The 9015-nt window shown below is 41.5% G+C and overlaps 1 protein-coding gene across 1 annotated transcript in view; it reads left to right on the top strand.

Annotated features, from left to right (window-relative positions):
* Positions 1-1708: 1708 nt before the first annotated feature.
* The window catches only part of LOC130357941 (uncharacterized), a 78751-nt gene continuing 71444 nt past the window's right edge, over positions 1709-9015 (top strand). The window contains exon 1 of the mRNA XM_056560710.1: positions 1709-1727. The gene's annotated coding sequence lies outside the window, so the exon portion shown is untranslated. The remainder of the gene's footprint in view (positions 1728-9015) is intronic.

The raw sequence follows: 9015 nt of genomic DNA, 5'->3' as shown, positions 1-9015 counted from the left end.
TATTGGGATTATGTGGCTAATAGCAGATTAAACCAAAAGGCTGCACATCCTAGTGATCTTTTGTACAGTCCTGGTTGCTCTATTACCAAGCTATTTACTAGGCTCAGTACACGAGTGGTGATCTATTCTGATTGGTGTTCATTTACTCAGGGGCTTGGGCCATGTAATTTCCAGAAATTTTGAAGCCATGGGAAAAAAAACAGTTTTTCCTGTTTTGTTTGGGAAAGAAATTAGATTTTTGGAAATAGTGAATAGTCTTACAAATTACAAATAATGTCAGTGCTGGATGTTCGTCTCATCATTTCACTAAGAGGAAGTTAAGAACAATGAACTTGTCAGTCAGAATCAGAAAATCGGCAAACATCTGTGATGGGGGAGAACATTATCCATGATGGGGGAGAACATTATCTCTGATGCGGGAGAACAATATCCTTGATAGAGTAGAACATTATCTGTGATGCGGGAGAACATTATCCATGATGGGGGAGAACATTATCTATGATGGGGGAGAACATTATCTCTGATGCGGGAGAACAATATCCTTGATAGGGTAGAACATTATCTGTGATGCAGAAGAACATTATCCGTGATAGGGGAGAACATTATCTGTGATAGAGGAGAACATTATCTATGATGGGGAGAACATAATCTGCGATGGAGGAGAACATTATCTATGATGGTGGAGAACATAATCTGTGATAGGGGAGAACATTATCTGTGATAGAGGAGAACATGGGATATGAGCCCCCCCCCCCCCACTTCCCTACAATACCTAAAGAGGTACTTCGGTGAAAAACTTTTTTTTTTTTAAATCAACTGGTGCCAGAAAGTTAAACAGATTTGTAAATTACTTCTATTAAAAAAATCGTAATCATTCCTGTACTTATTAGCTGTTGAATACTACAGCGGAAATTCTTTTCTTTTTGAAACACAGAACTGTCTGCTGACATCATGAGCACAGTGCTCTCTGCTGACATCTCTGTCCATGTTATGAACTGTCCAGAACAGCATATGTTTGCTATGGGGATTTCCTTTTACCCTGGACAGTTCCTAAAAATGGACAGAGATGTCAGCAGAGAGCACTGTGCTCATGATGTCACCAGACAGCTCTGTGTTTCAAACGGAAAAGAATTTCCACTGTAGTATTCAGCAGCTAATAAGTACAGGAAGGATTAAGATTTTTTAATAGAAGTCATTTACAAATCTGTTTAACTTTCTGGCACCAGTTGATTTAAAAAAAAAAAAAAAGTTTTTCACCTGAGTACCCCTTTAACTAAATAATAAATAAAGACAGAAGCGAATATTGGTACAAAAGGCCACGGATGTTTAATTGAGGGAATAAATTAATAATAAATTATTAAATAAAGAATAAATAAATTAACCATCAATAAAATCAATAAATATTAAAACTTCATGACTAAAATCTCACCATATCTCCACTGAACAAATTAACACCTGTGCACCCAGAGCAATCTGGGTGACACCCACTCATACACTTATCTGTCCACCTAAAAGTTGACCTCTCAAATGACCATGACGGGATAAGAAATGGTGGGGGCAGCTGTTTCTTCATAGCAGGTCACCGTGGACTGGTCCAGCACCTCCAGATGACCTGGTCTTTTATCACCTCTTCTTTTTCCCGCCAGTTCCATGGCAACCAATTAGCTTCTGGATCCACCCTGCCCAGCAACAGCCGGCCCTGTAACAACATCTCAACACCAACATAAGTACAGCCCTTTTTTAATCTTTAACTTCTTTATACTTCTATTTTACCTCATCACCTGCTTAAGAAGGGGGGGGGGGCTCATCCCATGTGGCCCCTCCGTTACCCTCCTGGACCCTTATACATTGTAAAAGAATATATTGCTTACGAGAAAATGTAAAAAATGGCTTTGGAAAAAAACATGTGTGTTCTCTTTTTTTCAGGCCTTCCCATCTCTACTGCTGACAAGACTGGGAAGAAGAGTCTAAGGAACCAATTTTTCATTTTTAACTTCCGCACAGAGGTATAGACTTTCTTTCCTAGTCAGACTTCCAAATTGAGGTAGCACCGATTATGTAGAAGCATAGTCAGAAATAAAGACAATTAATCACCAGGCAACCAGGCGACAGGGCAGAGGATGAGATGAGAATGTAGTCTGGAATGGAGAAGGATGCCAGAACCAGGAATAGAACAAAAATTACCAGTTCTACATCCAAATGGAAAGGCAGGAGCGTTGTGGCCTTAAAGGGGTACTCCGGTGGAAAATAATCTTGTTAAAATAAACTGATGCCAGAAAGTTAAGCAGATATGTAAATTATTTCTCTTTAAAAATTAATCTTTCCAGTACTTATCAGCTGCTGTATGCTGCAGAGGAAGTTGTATAGTTCTTTTCTCTCTGACTACAGTGCTCTCTGCTGACACCTCTGTCCATGTCAGGAACTGTCCAGAGCAGGATAGGTTTGCTATGGGGATTTCTTCCTACTCTAGATTGTTTCTGACATGTACAGAGGTGTCAGCAGAGAGCATTGTGGTGAGACAGAAAAGAACTATACAACTTTCTCTTCAGCATATGGAAGCTGGAAGTACTGGAAGGATTAAGATTTTTATAAAGAAGTAATTTACAAATCTGTTTAACTTTCTGGTACCAGTGTTTTCCTCGGAGTACCCCTTTAAACTCTTGGAGACACAGGTATGCCCTGGTCCCGCACCCCTTCTATGATGCAGGGTCACGGGCTGACCCCTAGTCATAGCGGGGTGATCCCAGCGGCTATCAACGGCCGGGACCCGTGTCTAATGCTGGACATTTCCGATCGCTGTGATGCCCGGCATTAACCCCTTAGATGTGGTAATCAAAGTTGATCGCCGAGTCTAAAGTGAAAGTAAACCATTCCTGGCAGCTCAGTTGGGCTGTTCGGGACTGCCGCGGTGAAATTGCGGCAACCTGAACAGCTGGGAGGACAAAGGAAGGATCCCTACCTTGCCTGGAGCAGCAGAGCGCCGATAACACTGATCAATGCTACTTTTTGTGCGGAAATGATTGATGTCATTACAAAGTAAAATTGGTGGTGCAAAATAAAAACAAGCCCTCAAATGGGTCTGTAGGTGGAAAATTGAAGGTGCTATGATTTCTAGAAGGTGAGGAGGAAAAAATGAAAGTGCAAAAATGAGAAAACCCATCGTCCTTAAGGTGTTAAGGACTGGGCCAATTTTCATTTTTGTGTTTTCATTTTTTCTTCCTCTCCTTTTAAAATCCATAACGCTTTTATTTTTTCACCTAAAGGCCCATATGAGGGCCTGTTTTTTGATCGATCATTCATATTTTATAATGACATCTTTAATTTTACCATAAAATGTACCGTGAAACCAAAAATGTTTTATTCGCTGGTGGATATTTATAAGAAAACTGCAATTTTGCTAATTTTGAGGGGTTTGGATTTTACGCAGTGTAGTTTATTGTAAAAATGCATCATTATTTATATTCTGTAGGTCAACATGATTAAAACCATACCCAATATATATTGTTTTTGTATTATTGTACTATTTTTATAAAATCCAAACTTTTTTTTAACAAAATGAATATGCATAAAATTGTCTAATTATTACTTAAATTTGTTTCCATATACAGGGATGTGTGAGGGCTTATATTTTTGTGCTGTAATCTGTAGTTTTTATTTGTACAATTTTGTTGTGATATAATTTTTTTTCTGGTATTATTTTTCTGGTATATTATTTTTCTGGTAATCTGAATTTTTGAAACATTATATTTAAATAGATTGGACATTTACGCATGCCGAATTTGTAATTTTTTGCGTAAAAAAAAAAAAGTAAAATGGAAAAATAAGCGGGATTTGATTTTTGTTAGAATATATGTTTATGGTTAACATAAAAATCTGATTTAAATAATAGGTAATATTCTGATAACACATTTCCTTTTAAACAGACTGTGTGAACTGGATGTAGTTTCCAAGTATGATACATGCCCTGGCAACACAATGCCAATGAGACCCATTGCCAGATCCAGCAGGGCTATGACAGAGTAAGGGGACAACACTGGAGCAGGGAGTAAGGTGTCCAGCTTGCTAGCAACGAAAAGAGGCCACCAGCAGTGAACCAGCCATTGAATCCCGGTGTTGTGATAACAATGAGCTTGGCTTTGTTGGTAACTTCACATCTTGTTTCTGACAGACCATTTAGTACAGGCTGGAACCAAGTTAGAAAAGAACCTTTATCCAATTTAAATTCACTGATGTTGAAACACTGACACCTTTCCAGAAGTGTCACACAGATTGTTCATCCAATGATTGACCTCAGAGGGCAGTGATTGGCTGATGCGTCATATGAACAACGTCAAGGGACGGAGCCTTGATGTCGCAATGCTCCGGCCCCGTGATCGACAATAATCAGACCCAGAGCGAACACGCTCCGGGGACTGATTATAACAGGGTGCGGCATGCAAGATCACGGGGGTCCCCAGCGGTGGGACCCCCGTGATCAGGCATCTTATCCCCTATCCTTTGGATAGGGGATAAGATGTCTAAGCGCCGGAGTAACCCTTAAACAAATCTAACGACTTTCATACCATCTATTAGATTTTTAGAGTCAAATACATTATTCAACTACAATTTGCCCTTTCAATAGCAGTAGAGACTTGATGGCTCAGGACCAGAGGGTTCACTGGTGTAGCTAGAATGTCCTTCAAAATAGATTACATGACTCTCAACTATCATGAAGATTTTATAGTACTAGCCTTCTATTGGACAGAGGGACCTTTTAGAGAAACATACATGGAAAGTTATCTGTTACAAAGGGAGCATTATTATCATTACTCATAACCCAAATGACTTATTACCCACAGGAATGGTTCACGATTCATAATGATCAGGAAAAAGAATAAATATTAAAGCTTTTCATTTGACTATTTTATTAACTTTTTACTATATAATTTTTATAAACTATTTACTATATACTTTTTTTTTTTTTTTTTTTTATCAAAAGAAGAAGATAGTTATTATATTCTACGTACAATATCATTACCAACATAGCTCTAAAATGTGAAATTGTTTTGGCTGTAGTACAGAGCCAGCTATCCAGGGCCGGCCTTAGGTGTTCAGGCGCCCTGTGCGAGCTAACCTTGTGGTGCAACCCCCCCCCCCCCCCCCCCCTTGCATAAACATACACATAGAGGAAAAAAAATCTTTGTGACAAATTTTTTTTTTAATATTTAATCAGTACCCTGCCCCCTTAATCAGTCCCATGTCCCCCTTCACCAGTCACCTGCCCCCTTAATCAGATGCAGTATAGTTCCCCACATTAGGTGCAGTATAGTTCCCCCACATTAAGTGCCGTATAGTTCCCCACATTAGGTGCAGTATAGTTGCCCCACATTAGGTGCAGTATAGTTCCCCCACATTAGGTGCAGTATAGTTCCCCCACATTAGGTGCAGTATAGTTCCCCACATTAGGTGCAGTATAGTTCCCCACATTAGGTGCAGTATAGCTCTCCACATTAGTTGCAGTATAGTTCCCCCACATTAGGTGCAGTATAGTTCCCCAACATTAGGTGCAGTATAGTTCCCCACATTAGGTGCAGTATAGTTCCCCCCCCCATTAGGTACAGTATAGTTCCCCCACATTAGGTGCAGTATAGTTCCCCCACATTAGGTGCAGTATAGTTCCCCACATTAGGTGCAGTATAGTTCCCCACATTAGGTGCAGTATAGTTCCCCCACATTAGGTGCAGTATAGTTCCCCACATTAGGTGCAGTATAGTTCCCCACATTAGGTGCAGTATAGCTCTCCACATTAGTTGCAGTATAGTTCCCCCACATTAGGTGCAGTATAGTTCCCCAACATTAGGTGCAGTATAGTTCCCCACATTAGGTGCAGTATAGTTCCCCCCCATTAGGTGCAGTATAGTTCCCCCACATTAGGTGCAGTATAGTTCCCCCACATTAGGTGCAGTATAGTTCCCCACATTAGGTGCAGTATAGTTCCCCACATTAGGTGCAGTATAGTTCCCCCACATTAGGTGCAGTATAGTTCCCCACATTAGGCGCAGTATAGTTCCCCCACATTAGGTGCAGTATAGTTCCCCCACATTAGGTGCCATATAGTTCCCCACATTAGGTGCAGTATAGTTCCCCCACATTAGGTGCAGTATAGTTCCCCACATTAGGTGCAGTATAGTTCCCCACATTAGGTGCAGTATAGTTCCCCATATTAGGTGCAGTATAGTTCCCCACATTAGGTGCAGTATAGTTCCCCACATTAGGTAGTAGCAGGTTCCCCACATTAGGTAGAAGCAGGCTCCCCACATTAGGTAGAAGCAGGTTCCCCACATTAGTTAGAAGCAGGTTCCCCACATTAGGTAGTCGCAGGTTCCCCACATTAGGTAGTAGCAGGTTCCCCACATTAGGTAGAAGCAGGTTCCCCACATTAGGTAGAAGCAGGTTCCCCACATTAGGTAGAAGCAGATTCCCCACATTAGGTAGTAGCAGGTTCCCCACATTAGGTAGAAGCAGGTTCCCCACATTAGGTAGAAGCAGGTTCCCCACATTAGGTAGAAGCAGATTCCCCACATTAGGTAGTAGCAGGTTCCCCACATTAGTTAGAAGCTTGAACAGCTTACATTGACGTGGTCTGAAATGGCAGGAGGTGCTCAATCCCAAGTGCAGTTGTGCATCTATGCTGGGGTGGAGCTCCTTCACTTGTGGCCCTTTTCTATGGGTGATCCCCAGCATAATGGGGGGTATTTATCAAAGGATTTATGTTTTTTTTTTAACAAAACTTTGGCGCAATACTTTGGCGCAGTGTCTTTTTGCACCAAAGTTTGGTGCATCTTCTCCACTGTCATTTTTACAACTTTCTCAAAATCACACGGTCCTGTGTGTGATTTTAACTTTAGACAGTAATTCATCATTTGCGCCAATCGATCTTTGGCGCAATTTTGGCACAAATCCCATTTTTTGGGCACAAATCCCCGCCAAGAAATTTTGCACATGGAAAACACACTTACCAATGTCAGAAAATGTAAAGGCGTCAAAATACATTAAATACATTTTTTTGTGCCTGCAGCGACGCCTCCAGGGCTGCTCAATACTATCTTGCGACATAGTTGTCTCTGAGGGACCTTCACCCTCCATTGAGCCAGCATTGGACATGGCCGCACAGGTTCAGGAAAGGTAAGCACTAAAGCAGTGGTCTCCAACCTGCGGACCTCCAGATGTTGCAAAACTACTACTCCCAGCATGCCCGGACAGCCAAAACTACCCAAGTTGAAAATAAAATCCATTTCACATGGTGGCTATAAACCCCACAAAAGAAAATAACTCATGTCGCTTGCTGATATACTGCAGGAGGGACTCCGAAATGGCTGCTCTACAGGGTAAAATACGCGTCCTCTGTGGTGGTAACTTCTGGGTAAAAGGCGCTGGGAACAGCTGATTTCAACACTTGAGCCAAAATTACTAACAACTTGCACCAAATGATAAATTTGGTGCATGTCCACGAAAACCAAAGTGAAAAAAAAAAGGGTAAAAAGAAACTGTCAACAGGCAAAATTGATAAATACCCCCCCAATGTGAATACAATGGAGGATGCCTGCAGACGGCCACAAGTACCACAATATAGGTTCACTACTCTGGTAGATGTAAACAATGGCATTAGCTAACCCTCAAAACTGTGGTACCTATATTGTGGTACTTGTGACCGTCTGCAGGCATCCTCCATTGTATGCACATTATGCTGGGGATCACAGACCACAAGTTCAGGACCTCCACCCCAGCTTAGGAGCACAACTGCACTTGGGGTTGAACACCTCTTACCATTTCAGACCACGTCAATGTATTTGTTTAATCCACTATCTTCACATTTCAATCATACAGAGCCATCAGTTCTGATGAGGATTGGGTTGCAGGGCAGATGTAGGGTTACCTTTTGTCACCTATCAGGAGAATATAAATGTGCCTGTTCCAAAAGATTTATTCAATGGAGTTGTTACATTAACTATTCAGAGTGGTGACAAGGTGATTTTGGTGATGTCACTGCTATTTTTTAGCCCCTGCTAATCCCCTACATGGTGGACAGCTGTTGATAAATCCCTACATTTCAGGGGACAGGACCAGAGTTGGGCTGTTTGCCAGTGGTATACACACAGGACTTCCCTTCCCTTGCTACTCACAGCACAGCACATACTTCTCTCTCCTACACCGTGACATAGAGCTGGTGAAAGTGCACTGAATTGAACAGGCTGGAACTGTGCTGGGGGGTGATTAACACAGTACAGTAATATAGATGGCATGGGAGAGGAAAATGGGGTACTGATACCTTAGTTTTACAAGGTCCTATGTATGTCGAAATTAAATAAACAGCAGCAGCACAGCAAGAAGAAGGTTACACAAAGCACAGACCTGCTGCAGAGAAGCCTATGGGAGGGGGAGATTATACTGCAGCAATGTGGACATACAGCAAATGCAGCAAGGTGGACATACAGTGCAGTAATATAGATGGCATGGGAGAGGAAAATGGGGTACTGATACCTTAGTTTTACAAGGTCCTATGTATGTCGAAATTAAACAAACAGCAGCAGCACAGCAAGGAGAAGGTTACACAAAGCACAGACCTGCTGCAGAGAAGCCTATGGGAGGGGGAGATTACACTGCAGCAATGTGGACATACAGCAGTAGGTACACTGCTATTAACGTGAGGGACAGTTGCCCTAAGCTTTATGGGTGATAAGAGATGAGAGGAAAGCCTTGCTTCATCTTTCAGGAACAGTGTGGATTATGTTCAGGACTGGCTCAGTTTACATGCACAAAGTCAAAGATAACTATGTCTCTTTTTCCCTGCACATAGTACATGCTAAGCTCTGCTACCACTTGCTGTAACTACAGACAGATTTCCCTTAAAAACAGGCAATGGCCACCAGATTACAGGGTGGAGAGAGACAAGTGAGTAAAATAAGCATAAAATTTAGAGCTGTTTTTGGTGGGTAAGGAGACATTTTGGTAAATTTAGTGATGTATAAATACTTA

Source organism: Hyla sarda, chromosome 2 (genome assembly GCF_029499605.1).
Source record: "Hyla sarda isolate aHylSar1 chromosome 2, aHylSar1.hap1, whole genome shotgun sequence".
Classification (NCBI taxonomy): Eukaryota; Metazoa; Chordata; class Amphibia; order Anura; family Hylidae; genus Hyla; species Hyla sarda.
Note: the sequence above shows the minus strand (reverse complement) of the source record. Positions and strands in the feature narration are given on the sequence as shown.